This window comes from Alosa sapidissima, chromosome 7, assembly GCF_018492685.1.
Source record: "Alosa sapidissima isolate fAloSap1 chromosome 7, fAloSap1.pri, whole genome shotgun sequence".
NCBI classification, from domain to species: domain Eukaryota; kingdom Metazoa; phylum Chordata; class Actinopteri; order Clupeiformes; family Clupeidae; genus Alosa; species Alosa sapidissima.
The window spans coordinates 32,410,548-32,435,000 of NC_055963.1; the positions used below are offsets into that span (position 1 = coordinate 32,410,548).

Consider the following 24,453-nt stretch of genomic DNA (forward strand, 5'->3'; position numbering starts at 1 on the left):
AATCAACAGACCTATTTGAGTCTCTCTGTGTGTGCGTTATGGTAGATACGGTTCCAACTCTTTACGGGAGCGTTTATTTCCATATTTTTTTTGCTTTCATTTTAATCTGACAAAAAGTGTGGGAGATAGAATCGTGTTCCAGCAAAAGTGTGTACGTAACACCCACACCCCCCACGCTTGCTACGCGCCTGTGAGTCACTCAACAATGTGTACGTTATAACACCCACACCCCCCACGCTTGCTACGCGCATATGTTTAAAGTTATGTTCAATCTAGACATGATATTTTACATAAAACTTAATCTGGAATAAAATGTTCTGTTAATTAATTGTATGAATTGAATGGTTACAGTTGGTTATTTAAACTGCAAAACAATATGTCCGTCAAATTCATGTTTTGTGATTGATAGTTCAGCTTAAAGCTAAGTAATTCATTTTAGTTTGGAGAAGAGCAAATTATATGTACAAGGATACAAGGATACAAGGAAGTTTATTGTCACATGCATATAGTTACTGGAAGTAAGAAATGCAGTGAAATTATGTCTGGTGTCAGCCTATTTGTGCAAAGTGGGGGGGGGGTTTAGTAGATTAAGTGGCAAGGGCTGCATAAGGTGGGGGAGGATTGGAATTGGGGGGTGGGGGCACCAACAAGGAGCACCCAAGAGCAACAGGGGTCTCCCCCACCTCCCTTACCAAGGAAGAAACCTTGGGCAGATCCACGGCTCAAGGGGCTAAACCAACTGCCAGGGGTCTTGGTGTGTGTGTTGGGGGGATGACAGGGGAGATGGGATAGTGTGCTGTGTATGTGGGGAGAGGGCAGTGTGCAATATGTGTGTTGGAGAAGCTTCCTCATGAGACAATGTGCTGTGTATTGGGGGGGGGGGGGGGGGGGGGCAGTGTGCTGTAAGTATGTTGGGGATGTGTGTTGGAGAAGCTTCCTGATGAAATAATGTGCTGTGTATGTAGGGGAGAGGGGGGGGCAGTGTACTGCAAGTATGGTGAAGGGACTTACTATTGCAAGCAGAGTACTGTATGTATGATGTATGTGAGTGATGAAGATGTGTGTGTGGGCGGGAGGGGAGTGTAGCAGTGACTGTGTGTGTGTGTGTGTGTGTGTGTGTGTGTGTGTGTGTGTGTTTTGACGTGTGATGAAATAAGAAAATAAATAAAAGGTCTGTAGCATAGGGTGAGGGATGTAAAAGTGCTAAAAGTCTTGTAGGTGTGTGTGTGGGGGGGGGGGTCATGAGTGCTGAGGAGTGAATAAGTGCAATGTCAGTATAGTGTGAGTTCAGAGTTGGGAAATGTTTGAGAGTGCCGAGGAGTGAATGTGTGCAAAGTCAGTATAGTGTGAGTTCAGAGTTCGGATGGCCTGGGGATAAAAACTTCTCCTGAGTCTCTCAGTTCTGGCTTTGTGACTACATAGGCGTCTTCTTGATTTCAGCAGTAGGAATAATCCATTGTTAGGATGAGAAGAGTCCTTCAGAATCTTTTGGGCTCTTAGGAGTACTCTTCTGGAATAGATATCTTGTAGAGCAGGGAGTTGAGTTCTTATAGTACGTTCAGCTGAGCGCACTACTCTCTGCAGAGTACTACAATCTCTAACTGTGGAGTTCCCATACCAGGTGATGATGCTACCAGTTAGAACACTCTCAACCGCTGAAGTGTAGAAGGCCTTCATGATGGATGTAGAAACTTTGAATTTCCTTAGCTGACGAAGGAAGTAGAGTCGTTGTCTGGACTTCTTCAGAACATATTGAGTGTTGAGGTCTTCAGTAATGTGGACACCAAGGTATTTAAAACTTGTGACTCTCTCTACAGGTTGCCCGCTGATCATTAGTGGGGTGTAACTGTAGTTCTGCTGCTGCCTTCTGTAATCCACTACCATTTCCTTGGTTTTATTGATATTCAGTGTCAAGCTGTTAGATTGGCACCACTGTGCCACCTCATCAACCTGATCCAAGTAGAGCTGTTCATTGTTGTTACTAATCAGGCCCAAGATCATTGTGTCATCTGCAAACTTGATGATGGAGGTATGACTACTGTTGGCTTTGCAGTCATGTGTGTAGATGTTGTACAGCAGTGGACTCAAAACACAGCCTTGGGGAGCACCAGTGCTGATGGTTAATGAGTCAGATGTCAGACCCCCCACTCTAACCACTTGTGAACGGTTGGTGAGGAAGTCAAATATCCAGTGACACAGGGTGGTGTTCAGTCCTAAGGCCTTCATCTTTGTGACCAAGGTGAGAGGTACTATCGTGTTGAATGCTGAACTAAAGTCAATGAACAGCATCCTCACATAATTCCCATTCCCCTCCTCCAGGTGAGTTAAGGTGGTGTGCATGAGGTTTGAGATGGCATCCTCTGTAGACCTGTTGGCTCTGTAAGCAAATTGGAGGGGGTCGAAGGAGGCAGGGAGGGATGAGCAGATAATGTTTTTCACAAGCTTCTCAAAACACTTCATCACTGTAGACGTCAGGGCTACTGGGCGGTAGTCATTCAGACATGATGGACTTTTGTTTTCCGGTACTGGAACAATAACAGACTGCTTGAGGCAAGTAGGAACTGTCTCTTGAGCCAATGATGTGTTAAAGATATAAGTGAACACAGGAGCTAATGTAATATTAACTGTTAAACATATAATTAAATATATATTATATATTATTAAATAAGTGACAATTTCTTGAAAATAAAACTTTCCCCATGGTTATTTAGTTCTGGAAAACTGTGTCCATCAAACTCATATTTTGGGCTTGTTGATTATAGTATCAAATCAAATATAAAATAGACAAATGCCAATTTATTGGAAAAAAAAATACTTTAAGTGCCTCTAGTCGCATTCAGCCTTTAAACATTATTTCCATTGCAGAGATGTTTTGAATCAATCTGTCAGCATTTAGTCGCATGAGTCATAAATCAATTGGCTTTGATTTGCATCTGTTGATTCAGGTCAATGCAAATTGAATTTTGCCATTCCATAATAATCGACACACATGATACCTCTTGGAAGATTGAGAACTAGACAGGACATATAGTGGCCTTACAAATAGCCTTCTCTTCCCCTTCTCCGTTCATGATCAAAATTCTTCAATCTTGAATGGGCACAGGAGATTGTTACTGCAAAGATGCAGCCTTTACCTTGGCACAGTGAGCCGCGACTCTCACTGCCTCTCTTCACATCTCTTCAAAATCAATTTTCCATCTGTGAAATCAATCCCCCCCTCCCCTCACCTCATCCCCATCCTTTTCAACCCAGCGAAGGCAACTCCACATACATCTTCATGCTGGGAATAATTCCTGGCCAGACGCGGGGAAGAAAATGGCCGAGGCACCTCCATTGAAGGGGGATAAAAGAATCATGAAAGGCTTCCTCACGCACTGCAGCCCTCACGAGTGCTCATTATGAATCCATTTTCATTTTGTTTGTGACAAAGTACAGACCTAAATAACATTCTTATGAAAGAGAAATCTTTCTCTGTTCTACAACACCTCCCCCAAATAAATAAATAAATAAATAAATAAAATGTTCTTGGCTGAGCTGCTGGAGAATGTGCAGAGTTTTATGAAAACACATGTGTGCCGCACGCACTCCCGACAGTCTCCCTTAGTCGACTTCAATAACTGCAAACACTAGGCTCACGCATATCTCTGGCTGTAAGGGGATGGCTAGGAATTGTGTGTGTGTGTGTGTGTGTGTGTGTCCTAGGCCATCCCCCTTGCAGCCAGAGATATGCGTGAGCGTGCGTACACACACACACACAACCAGACACTCAAACAATCACACACACTCAATTCACAGCAAAGGTTTAGGACTAGTAAGGCAGCAAGAAAAGATTGAAGCAAGATCAATTGATGGAAAGAATCCACAGGCGTTGAGTGAAACATGTGTTGAGCTGCGATATTAAGGTGAGAGAAAAAAAAACACTTGGCATGACTGCATGAAAAGATTTCACCCTAAGATGACAGAGGTCCACAAGTAAGAAAAAGCAGAGAGAAGACCTTATTAACTTTCTCCTCCTTTTTCTCTCTCTTCATTAGCCTATATATCTAGGAATCCCCCAGGTGGTTCCTGAAAAACCTCTTTGCCAGCGATCTGCCATTCTTTTTTCTTTTCTTTCTTTTTTTCTTGCATGAGTGATTGCTGATAGTGATTGCTGATAGGCTTTAATGTCCAAATGAATAATTAGACATTCTGGCCTCTGTACTTCCTCTGCCCCTGCTATGATACTCATTTCAATATGCACAATGCACTGCAGTAATCACTTTCTGGGCCGCCTCATTATGTTTGACGTACTGTAAGATCTGACATATTTGCCTTCCTTTAAGTTCTCTTTGTGACTGATGATGGGGAAAGGCTGAAGAATAACACATTTGCCTTCTAAATGCATTAGTGAGCACTTTCCACATAACGGATGCCAACGGATGGATAATTCATCAGAATGAATTGGTACACTGTAAAAGAGGTAGTGCTTTGGCATCACATTGGTGCCAAAAATCAGAGCATGGCATACAAATATTTTGTAAAACTTTACTTGACCCCTTCTGGGTGTTAATCGAAGCTAACTACCTATGACAAGTTGCACTGCAAGTTAGCCCTGAAGTGGCAAAAATCAAAGTTCGCCATCTTAACGTACCGAAGATCAGAACACAGTCGATGGCAGATGGCAAAAGTGTATAGGGCAAATAGCCCCAACCCCCCCCCCCCCCCCCCCCCCCCCCCCGCAATTATTCAAAATCCCCCATGTTAATTTCCCATAGGAAAAATTGCAAGATACCAGATTTCCTTATATGGGCAAAGATGGCAGCTTTTTTGTAGGTGAACTTCAGAGATCTATTCCACTAGGATTTATGTTGATCAATCACACAGCCCTCAGTATAAAAATTCATACTGCAGTCCTTTATGACACTGAACGAATCATACTTCATCATACGAAATCATACTTGGTGGTGGGACAATTCTTCATAAAGACACAGATACTGTAAGCTACCTAACATGTCAGCTGCAGCAGTAGCAGGTGAACAGTGTGTGGAGAGGGGACGGGGCCAAATAGATTCCAGTTCCCAAAATGAGGAAGGTTCCGTTTAAGACCTTTTAAGGCAATGAGGGGATTTTTTCATTAAAAAAAACTTGGGTGTATTAAACTGGAGTTCATCTTTAATGACTCAAGAAAGGAAAGTCAAAAAGGTTTAAAGAGAAATAATGTTGTTAATAAAGCAGCAGTGTCTTCTCAGGAGCAAAACAGACCACTGAGGCCCCTGCTCTCCCACTCGGTCGTAAGCGAGGTTTAAAAGGTGAGCACACAAACAAAAAGTCTCTCCAAATGTGCAAATTAATTAGAATATGCCAGGAGCAGACTTCCTGTTCCCTGTGCTTCTTGTTTACACACCAATACATATTCTTCTGAATAGCAATTTGTCTTTTTCTGTCTCTCAGCCAAAACACTTCATAAGTCTATGGCATGTTTTTTTAAAAAACTTAGAAGAATTCAGACCAGATTCTTCTTTTTTTTGTGGAGTCCTAAATTGTACAAGGAGCCAACTAAAATGATTCAGTTAACAGACATATGTTCATCAAATGAATAATGGATGTTCATTAATAATGGTGTTTCATCCGGTGAATATCAGGCATTGAAGAGCTTGTCGGTACAATTGAATGGTGCTGTGTTGAAGGCACTTTTTCTTATTTCTCTTCAATCAAATTTCTCTTCCTTCACCCAGAAATAACCGAAGTTAATAAAAAAAATCAGTCGCACTTGGGTTTCTTCATTTTTCATTTTCTTCTCACTCATGTACTATGGGAAAAATATAAACAGTGACCATTTTATCAATATCTGAATGTTTGTGGATGAATAATCTGTTACACTACCTATGCAGAATTGTGGTATATATTTTGGGCAGTTTCTGAATTTCTACCCTCATCTACTTAATGGTTCAGGCAGGATATTAAGTTTGGCAGACCGGTATAATGTCTCTACTCTCTAGCCTCACAAAGCAACAAACTGTGTTCTGATGGACTGATTACTTCGAGATTAACAATATATAAATATGTATGTACATTTCATCATTCACCTGCTCATCAGACACTCAGTGTTGGGAATCCAAAGCCTGGCAACAAGCTCACGGCAAGTCTCCATGAGTTTCCCAGACCCAAATCCCTGATCTACATGTGCTTGGATGATCAGCCCACACATTTGGATTAGTTCTTGAGCCAGAGGGGGTTGGTCAGTTGGTCAGTCTCATAGTGATTTTTGGCAAGGTACTGTATACCACCCTAGAGTTACAAAATGAGTCCAAATGGGATAAGGACATAAATTAACAAGGCTTGTTCTTATTCTTTACAGGCTCTGCTATCCCCAAAGGCTTTCCAGTGCCGAGTCTCCCTCCATTATCGCCATTGGCTAGTGTGTCTGTGTTTTATAGCTACAGTAACCAACAGGTGCCAAGGAAGCATCTGTATGAGCTGTGCTGCCTAACTGAGTGCAAGTCACAGGCAACATATCGTAACAACGGGTTAGTTTGCTATTCTTATTCTGTTAACCTTTACAGTGACACCTTCTGTATAATGATGAGTCTTTCTGTGTAGCTAGCTAGCTGTATATATGTATATAAGTATATATACTCTTTTGATCCCATGAGGGGAAATTTGGTCTCTGCATGTATCCCAATCTGTGAATTAGTGAACCATACACAGGACACAGTGTACACACAGTGAGGTGAAGCACTAATCCTGGTGCAGTGAGCTGCCTGCAACAACAGCGGCGCTCGGGGGAGCAGTGAGGGGTTAGGTGCCTTGCTCAAGGGCACTTCAGCCGTGCCTACTGGTCGGAGGTTCGAACCAGCAACCCCTCCGGCTACAGGTCCGAAGTGCTAACCAGTAGGCCACGGCTGCCCCCCTAATTGTATCATTGTAGCTATCCAATTCAAGTTACCACTTTATAATAAGGTTAATTATAAAATCGATTAAGAAACCATGTTCATCCCTAAAGGAGCCTTTCAAACAACAAACATTAAACATCTGATTCATTACTGTTTAGTTGCGACTTGGATCTGATTAAGTGTTGGCATGTGAGATGTGTATGTGTGTGTATGTGTCATGTGCGATTTTCAGGGCACACACACACAATTCCTAGCCATCCCCTTGCAGCCAGAGATATGGCCACAGGTTAGCCTAGTGTTTGCAGTTATTCAAGTCAACTGAGGATTGCCCCCCCACCTCCCGACACATCAACACGGTCTCCTGTGGAGCGCACCCACTGAGAAGCCTGCAGAAGGGGCAAATGAGCGCAATAGTCTGGCCTTCTACGTGCTGCTCTATGGGACCTCCTGCAGGGCTTTCAATAGATAAGACAGACAAGACCCGTATGCCTCCAGGCCTGCCCAACCGCCCAAAGGGTTTTGCACGAAGTTGTGGAAACAGTTATTGAAAAGACTCCTAGAAATTGTATACATATTTTTCTCATTATGTTTATGATCATGTCTTACATTCCTATATTTCTCCCCATTTTGTGCTGGCCATGAAAGTAAAAGTGAACATTGAATGGTAAAAAAAATGCAGTACTTAATCTTCCGCTTGACCATGCCCAGTTGACATGCTGGGAAACCCTGTAGCTCTGAAGCAGGAGCTCTACAGGAGACTATAATGTAAGTTGATGGCTCAGTTCATGAGCCCATTTCACAGTTTTCAAACTAAAACTTCAGTCTGTCCAGTGTATGTTTCTAGGTAACCATTGTCTTCACCTGATCATTTCGATGGCCTTTGTGTCCTCTCTCCATATCAATGACGTCTTCTGACTGAGACCTACATTTCCTTCAATTATGTTTGTTTCAGTTTTCTGTTTTTTTTTTTTTAATTGAGAGTGATACCCATGAAATATTAGCCTACATGATTTATTCAACATTAGTACCTTATAAACTTCACTATTACCTCCAGACATCAACAAGGGCAAAATAAATTGTAAATATTGACTGCATACCGTATCATGTAATACTTAAGTATTCACTTATTAGATATTTGCGTGGGTAGCGTGTTGAAATAAACACAAAGACATCAATGATAACTCGGGGAGCTTGTAAAACAAAACAGCAGAGACTGTAATAAGCACGTTCCATAGTAACAAATGACTGATACTCTGCAGTCCCTTCTGAGTTGTGCTCAAGCCCATTCACTGTGTGTCCATACTCATAGCAGCGAAAAGAACAGAGACAACCTCTATGATGGATACAGTCTGTTTCTAGACACTTTCACGCTCTGTTTCATGATGCCAAAGGCGCTGGGAGCCATCAGAGAAGTTCCCGGAAACCCAGGCACCCATGGCCTGGGCTCTCAGTGCTAATAAGCTGAGGGACAGTAATGACCACACTAATGGGCCCCGCGGACCAATCGCCAGGCACCAAAAAACAACCTCTGACAGGCTCACTGGGGGAAGGATCCTTTTCTGCCGTAATGAGTTACTAAGAGACATCTGGTGGTTTCAGATGTGCATCAGTGCTTTGAGGGAAGTTAAGGATGTGTTTTAAGAGAGAGAGAAAGAGTGTAAAGAGGAGGTTTGAGTGAAGTTAAGGATGTTTTTTTAACAGGAGTGTCTAAAGACAAGTTGTTTGATCTTAAAATTAGTTACCAAGCAGATCTTCAGATTTCCAGGCCTGCAAGAATTTGTCTGAAGACACTCTGATGACATGACATAATACACATACTGTTTGGAAGTAAACACAAGAGGGCAGCGTTGAGCTAAATGAGTGTTTAATATTCAAACACGGGCTTTTTTGCCCTACACAAATCCTCACACAAATGATGAATGCATATAACCTCAAGGTCACATTCTGATGTATATTTTCCACAGCCGTTTTATCATTGCAGTCAAGCAACACATGTCTATCCTATGACCAGCAAGAGAGAGCAACTGAACTTGAGTAGGCTACAGCAAATGTGTTGTAGTGTAACATATAGAAGTGTATGTGGCTCATGAGGTGATGGGCGCACATGTTTTTCTATTTGTTCAAAACAATCCCGGAGGCTTATCTATACAATGCCTTGGTGGTCTTTCTTTTGGAACTAAATGAGACATAGAAAAATGTGGCTGTTAATTGACTTCCTAGGTTCCGCACCGCCTGCATTACCATGACAACCAGAAGGCATTTTTTTTCTCCTTTTCTCATTTTTTTCTCTCTCAATAGCAGTCAAGGCAGTCAGTGGGCATTAACACACAGAACACAAAAAACTCAGACCTTTCTCAAAACCGGTGACAATTACTGACCTCAAAATTGGGTTCAGCATTCAACCACACAGAAGCGTATTGCCTATAAATACTCAAAGCTGAAAGGGGGGATGGGAAGCACAGTTAGGCTAAGTAAGTTATAGCACTGTTGGGGGGGGGGGGGGGGGGGGTTGGGTGTTTTGCTCACACCTTACAGAAGTTTTTTTTTTCAAATTAAAAAAAATATCAATGGGAACACAAACTGCAAATGCAGTTACTGCTGTAACGCTAGGGAAGCGAGTGCGTTTTGGCCGCTGGTCGAGGAGCTCACCCCGAGACCAGCAGATGACATGATCTATCTAGCTATCTATCTACCTGTCTATATATCTAGGTATCTATATCTATTTATCTATAATCTGCGCTATCTACTGCTGAACACTTAGTCAGGGGGAAAACTTGCAAAAACTAGTTGAACTCCTTAAAAAAAATAGTATTTAGGGTTTTTGCATTTTTGGCATCCTTGGGGCATGTAGTCAACATTTCTTGATGATAACATCAAATTTAGGCGGTGGCAAATTTTTTATTGGCATATTTCCAAAATGGGGTGGATAGTTCATTTATGAGGTAACTGAAAAGGTCAGAGGTTAGGTTCATATTTTAATTGTCAGGGTGATGGTCAATTTGGGCCCAAAATCCAATAAAAAGCCATTATAGTAGAGGTCCTGGGTAAGATTTGTATGCACTTCATTTAGCGGAGAATATCTCAACTGTTATAGACTAATATGACCCCACTGAACAACATGGGATGTGTGCCAAAATCTCTACTCAACTCTATCTTACCACTCCCTCTCCCTCTGACCCCCCACCACGCTCCCTCACTGACTCTCCTAAAATTATGGATGCAAAACAATTTTCTCAAGCTCAACACATACAAAACCGAAATTCTGCTGATTGGCCCTAAAAGCATCCTCACCAAATCTCCCCATCTCACTCTCAACATTGATGGCTCATCTGTCCACTCCACCCCTGTTGTTAAAAACCTTGGCATTCAGCTTGACTCCACCCTTAGCTTTGATCCTCATATCAAATCACTCACTAAGATTGCTTTTTTTCACCTCCGTAACATTGCACGCCTCCGACCCTTCCTCTCTGCTAGTGATGCACAGACTTTGGTTCACTCTTTCATTATGTCCCGTTTAGATTACTGCAACTCACTTTTCCTTGGTCTCCCCACTAAAACCCTTCAAAGACTACAATATATTCAAAACTCTGCAGCTAGGCTCCTCACCCATACCAGACGATCAGCACACATCACCCCCATTCTCCATCAACTCCATTGGCTACCAGTTCCGTCCCGGATCAAATACAAAGTACTACTACTCACCTTCAAAGCCCTCCACAACCTTGCTCCCCCCTACATCTGCGACTTCCTGACCCCTTACACTCCTTCCCGCTCACTCAGATCCTCTGACCAAAACCTCTTGGCTATCCCCCGCTCCAGACTCTCCACCCTGGGTGGCAGGTCCTTCAGTGCCTTGGCCCCCAAACTCTGGAACTCCCTTCCCCAACCCCTTCGTGCCTGTCCTTCTCTTCCTTTCTTCAAAGCACATCTCAAGACCTTTCTGTTTAATGATCACTTCTCCTCCACACCCAACACATAGTTCTTACAGATAACTTGTCTTTGTTGTATTGTTTTGTTTGTTTGTTATTGTATTTCCCTGCCTTTGTCTCTGTTGTATTGTTTGTTTGTTTGTTATTGTGTTTCCCTGCCTTCCTACTATGTAAAGCGACCTTGGGTTTGAGAAAGGCGCTATATAAAATAAACTTATTATTATTATTATTATTATTATTATTATTATTACCGGGACGAAAATTGACTTTTTCCCCCTTTATAGATATCCCCATACATTTCTTTTAATCTTCACATTAAGAGAAATACTTTATGTGGTGATCACAATGTTCACATCTGAGGTGATCACAATGTTCACAGTGACCATAATTATAAGGTCTTAGAAGAGTGTAAGCATTCTGATTTGAAATAAAGAAAATGGCTAAAAAGCTAGTGACATACATTAATTGCCAGTTATTTATTAACCTAAACTTTAAAAGCTTACATTTCCTACCTGTTCTAAATATTGCTGTCATCACGCCAGCACCTCCAACTTTTTTTTCTCCAACAAAAGTTTACTTGGCAGCCATAGTGACCTAAGGTCATAGCAGAGCACATGGCTGTAAAGCAAGATGACTTGTGAGATCAAGAAAAGTAAGGAATTCTACTCTTTATTCTTTGTGTTGGCATGTGTCTTCTTATGTACCATTATCATGAGTTGTAGTTTTGTGTATTTACATAATTATAATGAATTTGTATCAGTTTTATATTTAAGTTGGTGTGTGTTGTATCTAGCTAGCTAGCTGCTAGTGTTTTTGTTTTGTTTTTTTGCAAAATGGGGTCATCACCAGATTGTCTCAGACAAGTTGATGAAGTTACAATGTCTTCATGTCATGAAGTTATTCCTCACAAAGAACAGATAAGTTGGTACATACCAATTACTCATATTTGAAACCTTATTTTACAAAATTCCAAAAGATCTGGAGAAAGTGAGAGAACAACTTGGGGCAAACGTGACCTACTGGTTAGCGCTTCAGACTTGTAACTGGAGGGTTGCCGGTTCGAACCCCGTCAACCTATGGCGCAGTTGAAGTGCCCTTGAGCAAGGCACCTAACCCCTCACTGCTCCCCGAGCGCCGCTGTTGTTGCAGGCAGCTCACTGCGCCGGGATTAGTGTGTGCTTCACCTCACTGTGTGTTCACTGTGTGCTGAGTGTGTTTTACTAATTCACGGATTGGGATAAATGCAGAGACCAAATTTCCCTCACGGAATCAAAATAGTATATTTACTTACTTACTTACTTACTTACTAACAACTTATGGATCTACATCACTGACACTGTCACCAGGTGACACAGATGTCTTTGTGTGCCTATTATACCACATAACAATTGTTCTGGCTCATCCGCAACTCATGGGTTGAAAAGATCAATATTACCACTTCATGATATCTGCATAGCGCTGGGAGACGAGCTCACACAGTGTCTCCCAGCACTACATGTGCTGACTGGGTGCGATACAACCAGCAAAATATCAACCAAATTTGCAGCTCTGAACACTGTCCACAAACCAGACAACTCTTTTTTGGTTCTCAATGTCAATTGTCCACAGCTAACAGAGTGCAACACAAATGGCAGAAACATTCTTGGTCAAATGTCTCAAACCATCAACGGATATGGAGACATTTGACGACCTGCGCATTGCTGCGTTCGATAGTAATGCCCTTAAGATGGACTTTGAGAGGGCCGCCTGCACCTCAACTAATGCAAGAAAACATATACAAAGAGCCAATTCAACAGAAGCTTTGGGTCCAAACACCATTTACAGACACCACCTTGATCTTAAATGCAGATGCTTATGGTTTTGTAGAGAAAGGGGAGTTTATTAGTCCCTGAGATTGTAATCTCAAAACCTGAAGGTTTACCAGATCCCTGCTTGTGTGGCAAGTGTGCACACAAGAATGGGTGTCCCTGTCGGGTAGCTGGTATCCGTTGTTGCAAGTACTGCAAATGCAAGGGAGGCTATAGTTGTAAAAATCACTGAATGAGGTCATCACCATCCCCATACCTAGACTCTGTTGTGAAAGTTTTACCTTGCAACACAGGGAATAAACCTGTTGTTTTGTATTTTTCACTTTAACGTTCCAATGATAATAGCAAGGTTGGATATAAACTTAGTTTTTGCCCCCAGGCAACATTGTACCATTGCGGAATGAAAATCAATATTTTACAGATATGAAGTTATAATAATACAAATTATCATAGGAAATCATCAAAATCACTGTTATGTACCAGTTAAAAACTCCATAAATCTCCCCAAACATTCTCCGGTACAGTATACACACACACACAACCACACACACATATCCATGAGTTTGCACACTTACACCCATGCATACTCATGTATGCGTACTGATGCACACTCATGCAAGTTACCTGCACCTGACTTTCTGAAAGTTTAGTAAGCAATTTGTCTCAAAAGAGAAACACAGGGGGTAGGCCTATAGCAAATAGAGGGATCAGTCAGGCCTCAAACTTGGGGCTACAGGGTACAGGGTAGCAAGTCTGCAGCTTCACCGCAACATCAAAAAGCCATGGATGTTGGTATGATAGTCAGGGCACATACTCAACTATAGTGATGGCATTCTATAAAACTTCATGAAGCACACTCACACACTTCACATATACAGGTGCTTCCCTACTTAGAATATTTGGTATGGCCATATGCAAGTCCGTTATGGTTCAATGTTGCCTCAGGGCAACATGCGTTTTTTTGTCATTTCCTATGACACCTACATTGATATGTTATGAAAAGTTGTTGATAATACACCGGTAAATTAATATATAATTGAATATTCCATAGAAAATGCTTGGGGTCATTTTTCACCCCACGTATGGAAAGTGTGGTACTGATACAAAAAATGCAATTACTTACAAATATACCAATTAGATACAAATCCAAATGGCCTCATGTCAAAGACAACCTATTTGAGGAATATATGGAAGATTAAACGATAACAATTTAAACTGACCAAGATATTGCAAAAAAAACAACCGCTGGGATCATTTTTGACCCCACTTATGCGTCCCTTGTTTGTATACAATTAATTTTCCATTCAATACAGCACAAAACACAATTAAAAATATCAAACCAGAATTAAAGCTGCACTTTACCGACATTGAGGAGTAAAAACATCACACTCCGCATGACATCTCAACATCTTATCTGAAACCAATATCTGCTACCAGACAAAAGAAGACATATCCCTGACTAACTTGCTTCAGAAGACAGCTGGACGAAAGTCCCGACCAAAGAATCACTTGTAAGCTAACCTACAATAACAATGTCTACAACAAACAACATTTCATACAGAAAAGCTGAAAAACGAGACCATGAGTTTGATAAAAAAAAACGTTTTACCTTTATTGAGGCAATGGGACAGGCCTATGTACTGTATGTACAGATCCATGTTGCCTGTCTAAAAAAGTGTATTACTGTCACAGGTGCTACTAGTGAAGGGAATCGTGTAATTTTAGGAACGGTTCATATAGATTTTTGCAACTGGTGATTTTTTACTTGCTAGGACCCCATTGAATACAAAACAACCAATTTTGTTTCCCATTTTTTTCTTCATTTCCAGTGCCAAAAGATGGCGGACAATATGCAGAAAAATAATATAAAGGCTTAAAGTGGTCAACTTTTTGATAAATATACCCTAATAAGGTACACAAGTGAGATACAGACTATTTTCAAAATATGTATTGCATCATTTGCCAAGAAATTTGGAGAAAAAAATGGAAAAAAAGAAAAAAAATCTTGTTTCATTATTAAAGAGTTCAACAAAGCATTGTCATTGTCACTCAAGTATTTATCCTCACTGTCACTGTCTTTTTAATATTGGTGCACATCTCCTCAGAGCCTTCACACCTGCAAAGTTGTGTGAATGGTAAGTTGTTACTCTTGCAAGAACACCTCTCTACTGCATCACAAGCTCCACAACAGCCTCTGGTGCTGGTGGAAGTTTTGACAGAACAGGAGCCCATTACCCATCAATAATTTGCCTCCATCCCAGTGATAGTGAGTCAAGAATCTTTTAAGTTGAGATTTAGTCCTCAGTCATCTAAAATAAAATGGTAATTATCTAACATATGGTAATTTATCGGATTTTTACTCAAAATGACCTTGCCGCTGACCTTGAGAATGTAACTCTGACCTTGAAATGACCTTTATTTGACCTCTGACCTTTTCAGTTACCTCATAAATGAACTAACTACCCCAGAAAATCTATAGTTTGATATCAAAACCATCAAAATTGATCTATTAGACCCTGAAATATGATTTTTTGGGTTTTCAGCATCTCCAGCGGTGGCCATTTTGGAAATATGCCAATAAAAAATTTGTCACCGCCTAAATTTGATGTTATCATCAAGAAATGTTGACTACATGCCCTAAGGATGCCAAAAATGCAAAAACCTCAAATACTATTTTTTTAAGGGGTTCAACTATTTCCTCCTGACTATTCAATTCAATTCAATTCAAGAATGCTTTATTGGCATGACAAGCTCACTTATATTGCCAAAGCAGTTATACAATAAATCTTAACACATACATGTCAGTAGATTTTCATAAGAATAAAATAAATAGGTAAAAGTAAAATAAAATGCAGTGTATAATGCAGTGTGTGTGTGTGTGTGTGTGTGTGTGTCTGTGCGTGTGTTTATTTGTCGATATAGGTCACTCATTGTCCCTCAGATTGTGGCATGTTGATACATACTGGGCAGCAAGATATGCTTTATCTCCTTCTCCTAATAGCATCTTTGATTTTGATATGTCATTAAGTTCATTAAAATTAGGAATTTCTGAGTTAAATTTGTTGAAGAAAAGGTTTCTTGTTTGATCGAAGGATGTACATTGTAGGAGGAAGTGCATCTCTGTCTCGACCTCACCTGTCATGCAGTAACCACATATTCTGTGTTCTTTTGGTTGCCATGATTTTCTGAGTCTTCCTTTTTTCGATTTCCAATTTGTGGTCACTTAGCCTGTACTTGGTAAGGGTCAGTCTCTGTTTTCTATCTCTGACAGTATTAAGATATTCTGCTAATTTATATTCTCGGTTTAGGGCCAGATAGCATTGTAATCTACTTTGATTTTTAGTTTCTTCTTTCCAATATTCCAAATAGGATTCTTTACATTGTTTCATAATTTGGTTTACTCTGATTGTTTTTTGGAAAACAGTGTTGTTGTGAGACTGATCAGAGTGGGTGTGTGGCAAGGCAGTTAGTCTCTGCAACAACTGATGTAGGGGACTTTTTTCTGGGTTCAGCTCTTGGGCTTGGAGGGCTTTAGAATGAAGGGTGTCTTGTGGGCTGGATTTAAGGTAATTTAGAAAATTGAGTGCTCTTTTGTTGATGTTAATGATTAGTGGGTATCTACCTAATTCTGCTCTACATGCATTTGTTGGTGTTTTTCTCTGTACTTGTAGAATGTATCTGCAGAACTCAGCATGTAGAGATTCTATTGTGTGTTTGTTCCAGTGAGTATAGCTATGATGACTGAGTGGACCCCATACTTCACTACCATACAGCGCAATGGGCTGGATGACACTATCAAATATTTTAAGCCAGATTTTAATTGGAATTTGGAGATTATAAAATTTTCTTTTAATTGCATTTAGGGCTCTTCGAGCTTTTTCCTTTAGTGCATTCACTGCCATGTTAAAACTCCCTGATGCTGTCATTGTTATACCTAGGTAGGTATAGCTCATGGTGTGGGGGATGATAGAATTGTTTATTTTAAATTGGTGTTTGTTTTCTTGGCATTTGGGGCGTTTTTGGAAAATCATTACATTTGTTTTGTCTAGGTTTATCTCTAGGGCCCAGGTCTTACAGTACTTTTCTACTATGTCTAACTGTAGTTGTAGACCTTTTTCAGTAGCAGACAGTAGAACCAAGTCATCAGGAAAAAATAGAGACTTCACCTCTCTATCTAGGAGGGAGAGGCCAGGACCGGGACATTGCTCTAACTGGATAGCAAGTTTGTTTATATATATATATATTAAATAACGTCGGACTTAAATTACAGCCCTGACGGACACCTCTCCCTTGGGTGAAGTATTGGGTTATTTTTTTTTTTTTTCAATTTTAACAGCACATCTGTTATTTAAATACATGGATTTAATTAGGTCATACACTTTACCCCATATCCCACAATTTAGTAGTCTAAAATAGAGCCCTTTGTGCCAAATAGAATCAAACGCTTTTTTAAAATCAATGAAACAAGCAAATATCTTGCCATTTTTTGTTTGGTGAACATGTTTATTAATTAAGGTGTGGAGCGTATAAACATGATCAGTGGTACGGTGTTTTGGAAGGAAGCCAATTTGATTTTTGACTAACTCCCTTACTTGTCTCTCTGTACTCCTCTCTCGTTACTCTCAAGGGTCTCAAGGTGGGCTTTGGTCTGTAGCCTCCCCAAGGTGACGTAATGCAATGCATTGTGGGGGAAAGGAGAATCACTTCAAACCGCTGTGAAATAGTACCTGCTTTTTCGTATTATATTCTGTTTTGTGATACCCAACAACATCAAATACAATGGATAACAGTTTAAATGTTTATTACCAACAAGCAAATTGTGCAAATTCGTTGGAAAATAAACCCTGCAACACGGCCTTTAAGTTACACCGTGAAGATAAATGTTTAAATCAGTGTAAGTAAAGATAACTAATATGTCCAGTTATTCACACCATATGTCCTACGGTATACGCTATCTGCCAATTAATAGCATAGTGCAATTACACGGCAAAGTACACAGACATTCTGGCACTTGGAAATATATATATTTTTGTGATATCTGCTGCCTGCAGAATTGCTTGAAGTATTCACTGAAACAGTGAATAACAAAGGTTAAGTGACAGCTAAATTGCATCTCAAGTAAATGGGTTGGTTTGTGTTTGTGTGCATGGAGCTGTGCAATGAACTGTCTTTATTGAAGCATGCTAAGTATTTATTCCATGCAGCAACCCCCTTCCACACACACATGCCCTTGCGTGCGCACTCACGCACACACACACACACACACACACACAACATACCCCCAAGCAAATGCTGAACTGAGGGAATAAGCATTTTTCATCCTGAGCCTCTTTCCTTGATGTTTTGAGGTGTTGCTTTGCACAGATGTACAAACGTTAAGCTGAGTCTGCGCTTTCCTGAGCAAGCTAGTACGTGGTTCCTGAAACCAACAGTGCAGTGAGTGTAGGACTATTGGTTGAGAATTAGCACGAACTCACCCTCCTACATTTTTTGGATCGCATAGATTGCTGTATTAGATTAAAGTTCATTTCACATTGGTGGATGAAATGAATAAGACAGGTACAAAGTAATTAACACATGCCAGAAGCTTATCTAAAGCGTATAGCTGTCTCAGGTGCTGAAATCACACTCCGCCACAGAGGATGTCAAATATTTCAGCAGATGGACTCTAAAGTAGTGGGGAAAAACAGCTAATCTTTCCTTCTATCAAACTTTCCTTTCAAATATACCAATAGGCTACACTAATCAAAAAGTATTACTCCTCGTGGCCTATGTTTCTTGCAAAAGCGAAGTGTTTCAAAAGCCCAAACTGTCCTTGAGGGAGTATAAGTGGCACCTCCTTCCTCGGTTTTGTTTTCTGAGAGCGAGTCTAAAAAAAGTTTCTATTCCGGTCACGACCGTCGCCAACGCGTGTGCGCCTGTTGAAGGTGTGTTTTCCCCCTGGTGCTGAGTAGCCTATACTCTCCAACTAACGAGCTATCGAACTTCACCTCAACTTCTTTCATCCTCTTGTTCTTGTTGGGCTGTTGACGGACTTTTTGAAGGCAAATGCTGATGATAAAACGTGACAGGTGAGGTCCTAACTGCATTTTGAGTATTAGAAGAGTCACATGGCTTCTTTAAACAATGTTTTCACTGATGTCAAGACAGCTGCATCCTCCCGAGATAACATTGCTCAGTTTTTCATGCTAGAGTGTTTTTAGGTTTTATTTAGATTTGTTGCCAAGGTGCCACTGACTTCTTAACAGCCCAAGCGACAAACTAAGAATGCAAATATCCTAGCCTACAGCACCAATATAGGAGTGCAAACATAGAGCGCCTGTATTAGCTGGTGCTATTGCCTATTTGCTTGTTATTGCATTCTTTTAATGTCGAGTTAGGCATTTTAGCCTAGTCTTGCACACACAAGGCATAACAGAAAGTTGCAGTTGCAGCATGTGAAGTAAAGCATGTGTGAATTTGAGTCTGTCAGTCACTTATGAATTGCAACCCTTTTGGAATTGTTGCCAATCAAAGGGCCTAGGACTTGAGGGGATCTTTGCAACCCGTGGTAAAGCTTTGAAACAAGCCATATCAATTAATTTGAAGTCAATCCAAAATCAGAACATCACAGTGCATTTTGGCATGCATGCACATTGCCTATCTGAAAATGGAACTTTTGAGGTTTGTTAAAAACCGCAGTTTGTGCTGACAAAATGGGCACATTTTACACGCCTCCCCTCAACACAACACAACACATTTATATAGCGCTTTTATCGACACTCAAAGCGCTTCACAGGGAAGGGGGGGACCTCACTAACCACCACCAATGTGTAGCACCCACTCTCAAGCGCGGGTCGGCCGCTGGCCATCGTTTGTCCGCTAGAGCCTGTCCATTGAGCTCTCCGCAGCTTTGTACAGAGAAATAGGTCGAGCCGCTTTCATTGTGACCCATCTTGACTGGGAACGGATAATTGGGAAATCCACGGATAGTCCAACACCCTGCTGTGATATTAGAGCTAGCGCTGAACTCTTGCGTTAACAACAGGAACCTGTTACTGTCACAACCGCCTCCTGTATGGTCCCCCCCTCCCTCTCTCTCTCATTCTTATTCACTCCATGGCACACATAGAAGTACTCCTTCGAAATCCAAAGACTAGGCATACAAAGACCTAAAAACGGGCATAGAAGCACACAGATACAGACATGTGGAAACACACCATACAGAGAGAACTCTCTCTGCCTGTCACACACACACACACACACACACACACACACACACAAACTGCCTGGCTTGATCACCAATTGTGACAAAAGTGTCATTTTTGATGAACGACAGCTGGGCTCTAGTAACTCAAAAAGTGCTTTGTCCGTAAACGGTGCTCCTCTGTGAGACTCATTAGGTGGGGATTTCTGAATGAATGATTAACTAACACGACTGAGATTAATGATGGGCTCTCTTTATGCTTTGTGATGTGTAATGAAATTGACCTTCTGTGTTCAGCTCACAGCCTTTCTGCAGCACAGCCCGTCATGCGTTCAAAATATCCCACATTCAGAATAACAGCACAGAGTGACCAGCGAAACCAATGGACCCTTGGCAAAGGTGTGTTCCAGTCTCGGATCATCAGTGTAGCATTACAGAATCCCAAATCTCAAAGCTCCATTGAACATAGCCACATAACCTCTGCAATCCAATTTCTTTTCCAGAAGATGTGGCCATGTAGACCTAAAATAACCCTCACCCCCTTTTCCATCTTCCAGGATTTAGGGGTTGTTAGCTTTTGGGTTTGGATTATGGGGGCCTGTTTCAGGGATAAAAGCCTGTGTGAATCCCTGCTCGGGGTGGATAGGCGAGGGGGCATCTGACAAAGTCAGTTAGCTAGGATGCCCCCCCCCCCCCCTTTGTGTGTTTAGTAAACACTGGGGGAAAGCACAATGGCTTATGAGCGAGGGCGTCCTATTTAGTGCGGCGAGCCAGTATTGTTTCGGGGTTCGGGGCAGAAGCAGAGAAAGCCCTCTGTGGTCTGGAGTTGCCCCAGATGTAGTCTCTTTTTCTCAGGGACAGAGATCCTCTGACATGACCCCTGCTCACACTGCAGTTTGTTGGGACACACATATGTGTGCTGTGCGCGAGCGCACACACACGCACACGCACGCACACACACAGACACACACACACACACACACAAACACACATGCACACAGAAGCTCAACTAGCTGGTATGAAGAATATATTTACACCATTACCTGCATACATATGTAAACAGAAAAGAGGCAGCAAGGCTGTTGATTTTATTTATTTGTTTATCTGGATCTCTTTGTAAGGCATGCATGCGAAGCAGACATTTGTGTGGCTCATTTAGGTGTTTTTCCTCTTCTAGACTTTAATGCATAATAATGTGTTGAGACGATGGCATTTCACATCATACAGTTTAGTGTATCTAATTTGTAATAGTATGACAACAGCAGCGGTGTTAACAGAGAGGTGTGTTAACAGTTGGAGGCTAAGGACTGCACTTTCTCAGATGACTGAAAGATTTACATTTGTTGCTTTGCAAATGTCACAGAAATGCTGTGCAATACCATGGAACACTTCAACCATGTCTGATAGCAAATATAAAAGGCCACCCATGTCTGTGTTTATGCAGGAAGAAACTCCATTCACTCCAGAGAGAGAAAGACTTGGGTTTTTACAGCCTGAATGGTTTGTAATGTTGTACACCATGCAAAGTCCTTTATAGCCAAGTCGAGATTAGGCTTTGTACTGTATAGTTTGTTGAGGTTATGGTATGCAGGGAGCAGATAACATGGGTGTGCTTCATGTCCGCTTGAGTGAACTCCAATACATCCGCCACGATTTATCATCTTTTTAGCAGTCACTCGGAAACGGCCAGCAATTCATATTTAAAGTGATAGGAAAGAAAGCGCTCCTTTTCAGCTGCTTCCCCTGTTTTCACATGCTCGGCTGTTTGGTGTAGGCCCTTTACTGTGGCCTTGACAGGTCCCTGCTGTGAGCTGTACATTCAGATTGTGGTGTCCTCCCAGACTGAGGAATGGAGAGGAGAGGAGAGGATAGGAGAGGAGAGGAGAGGAGGAGAGAGATGTGGAGAGAAGAGGAGTGGAGAGGAGAGGAGAGGAGAGGAGGAGAGAGATGTGGAGAGAAGAGGAGTGGAGAGGAGAGGAGAGGAGGAGAGAGATGTGGAGAGGAGAGGAAGACAGATGAATGGAGGAGAAAAGAGAGAAGAGGAGAGGAAATTAGAGGAGAGGAGACACACATAGAAGATTCCTGCTGCATGGATGGCTTCCATCACGTTAATTAGCTTAGACGTGAAGCAGGGTGGCTGCAAACACTGTGTCAACTTTAAAAACATATCTGTTTGTAACCTTTTTTGTGAAGGCGGGTGTTTGTGAAGTGTTAATGCCAGTGTTAATGTAAGCCTACTGTAGAGGCGAAAAATATTCCCTGACAGAAGCCATGACAGTAATCCCCTTTGTGTTGAAGAAGCACATGCTGCACATTATGTGTTGAATGTAAATGTTTTGGGTATAGTAGTCTGTGTGGGATCTTTCTCTGTCATAGTTTTGCGCTTCGATGTGGAGTTGAGGAATGTGACTGGAATCTCCAGCGCCTGTCTTTTGTGGGTCTGGCTCATCACGCGTCCTTTTTTGGTTTTGGCCCCCCTGCGATCCGGTTGCCCTGGTTTCCTGTCCGTGGCCCCGCAACCCTGTCACCTGAAAGGGAGACGGGGGGAAAGGAGAGCCAGTCCGTCCTGCTGGCCGTCCTGCTGGCCGTGTCTAATGTAATTACCGCCGTCCTCCCGAGTCTCGCACGTCTCCTCAGATCAGAGCAAGAGAAAGAGAAAGTAATATTCACCTCTCTCTCTCTCTCTGTCTTTCTCTCTCTCACTCTGCTCTGCCCAGCAGCCTCCTGGGGCAGAGGAGCGAAAGGATCCGGGAATGGGGGTACCCACCCATCTCCTATCCACACACACACACACACACTATGCACATACACATGCCCACACATGCCCACACACTCACACGGAAGCACATACAAAACACACACACACACACACACACACACACACACACACACACACACTTGCACAAGTTCTTGCACCTCCGTTTGGTGGGCGCTTTGACAAGCTCTTCCTCATTCATAGGAACAATGGTGGGCATTGGGAGCTATGCGCACTGACATGGATTTCTGGCATTTTGAGAGCTCTCTACTCTATTCAGAGGGGGCTCCCGCTGGTGAACACTGGACTCTCTGTTCCCTCAGCGTGCGGATGGTCCTTCATATCAAACCTGTATTACAAGGGATGCTCAAAAACTGCTCCCCGCTGACAATATTTCCCAGACTCTCAAACATGCTGTAAACACGCTTTTTCCTATACAGTCCCCTGCTGCTGCTGTCTCCTGGTTGGAATAGTTTTGTGTGTGTGTGTGTGTGTGTGTGTCTGTGCGAGAGTGTGCTTGCGTGTGAATGTGTTTGCCTGAATGTTCATCCCTGCCTGTCTGTGTGCATGTGTGCGTGCATATGTGTGTGTGTGTGTGTGTGGATGGGTGTGTCTGTGTGTGTGTGAATGAGTCTGTCTATATGCATGTTCTCAGACTTCTGGTCTCAAATGCTCTTTGTGTGCATCTCAGACATGTGTGTGTGTGTGTGTGTGTGTGTGTGTGTGTGTGGGTGTGTGTGTGTGTGTGTGTGTGTGTGTGTGTGTGTACAGTCACTACGGTCTACTGAGAGGGAGAAGGTTGTAGTAATTTCAGATTGTCACGCGGCTGTTGCAGTGAAAGGATGCTGTGCTGTGGCACAAACACGCACACACACATACACACACACACACACACACACTGTTTGTTTCACGCTCAGGTTTATGGGAAAAGCAGCATGAGCACAAGTCTCCTGCCCGGGCGACCGGCCACCTAGAGAGCAACTGGGTCCCTGGCGGACTGGTCTCGGATCAGCTGGAAAGCTTCTGTTTGCAATCTTCAGTATGTAAACACTGCCCAAACAGCTGCATTACCCTCTCGGGATGCCAGTAAGAAGCCCTGTTTGGACACAGATGGATACATTAATCTGCTCATAGTGAGACTATTACCAAATATATAAAAATATGTTGGCAAATAACAGTATTTGCCGAATACTGTGGCTTAATTTGTGGTTGTCTACTATGTAAGTCTATTGAACACATATGTCTGGTGCTTTTGATATAGGCAAGTTGTCAGTAAAGGTTAACTGTCAACTGCCAACTGTTAATGAAGATGGACCTGAACCAGACCTCGGCCCAAACCCCAAATCCCAGCCTAGTAATCCTCGTTGTGGGTCAACAAATAGCTTGTTTGTGATGGCCTGTCAAGATAACATAGGAGCAGACATCTCCATTGCTTGTCTGGGACAGCCTATACAGGTTATGGGTGCACCCAGAACAAAGCAGTACATTGAGACAGCTTTTGGAATGCACACTGATAATTATGAATTATGTATTATAAAGTATGATTCCCGAGACACTGAAAGACCGGGCTGCACGAAACTTGGTGGGCAAGTTTTGATCGGTCACCCCCCTGAGGCACATAAACACAAACACACACACCATTACCCCCCCCACACACGCACACCCCCCCCCCCCCCCCCCCCCCCCACACACACACACTCACAAACGAACACACAGGCACATAAACACACGCACACACACACACACACACCATTAGCCCCCCCCCCCCCCCCAACACACACACACACACACACACTCACAAGCAAACACACACACACACACACACACACACACACACACACACACACACACAGAAGCACACATATACACAGAAGCAAACACACACAGGCACACACTCAAGAAT

At 42.2% G+C, this 24,453-nt stretch overlaps 1 protein-coding gene across 5 annotated transcripts in view; it reads left to right on the forward strand.

Moving 5' to 3' along the window:
• Positions 1-18,487: 18,487 nt before the first annotated feature.
• The window catches only part of chl1a (cell adhesion molecule L1-like a), a 68,942-nt gene continuing 62,976 nt past the window's right edge, over positions 18,488-24,453 (forward strand). For 4 of the 5 annotated variants that reach the window (XM_042097588.1, XM_042097590.1, XM_042097591.1 and 1 more), the window contains exon 1: positions 18,488-18,680. The gene's annotated coding sequence lies outside the window, so the exon portion shown is untranslated. The remainder of the gene's footprint in view (positions 18,681-24,453) is intronic. The other variant, XM_042097593.1, reaches the window with a different exon arrangement.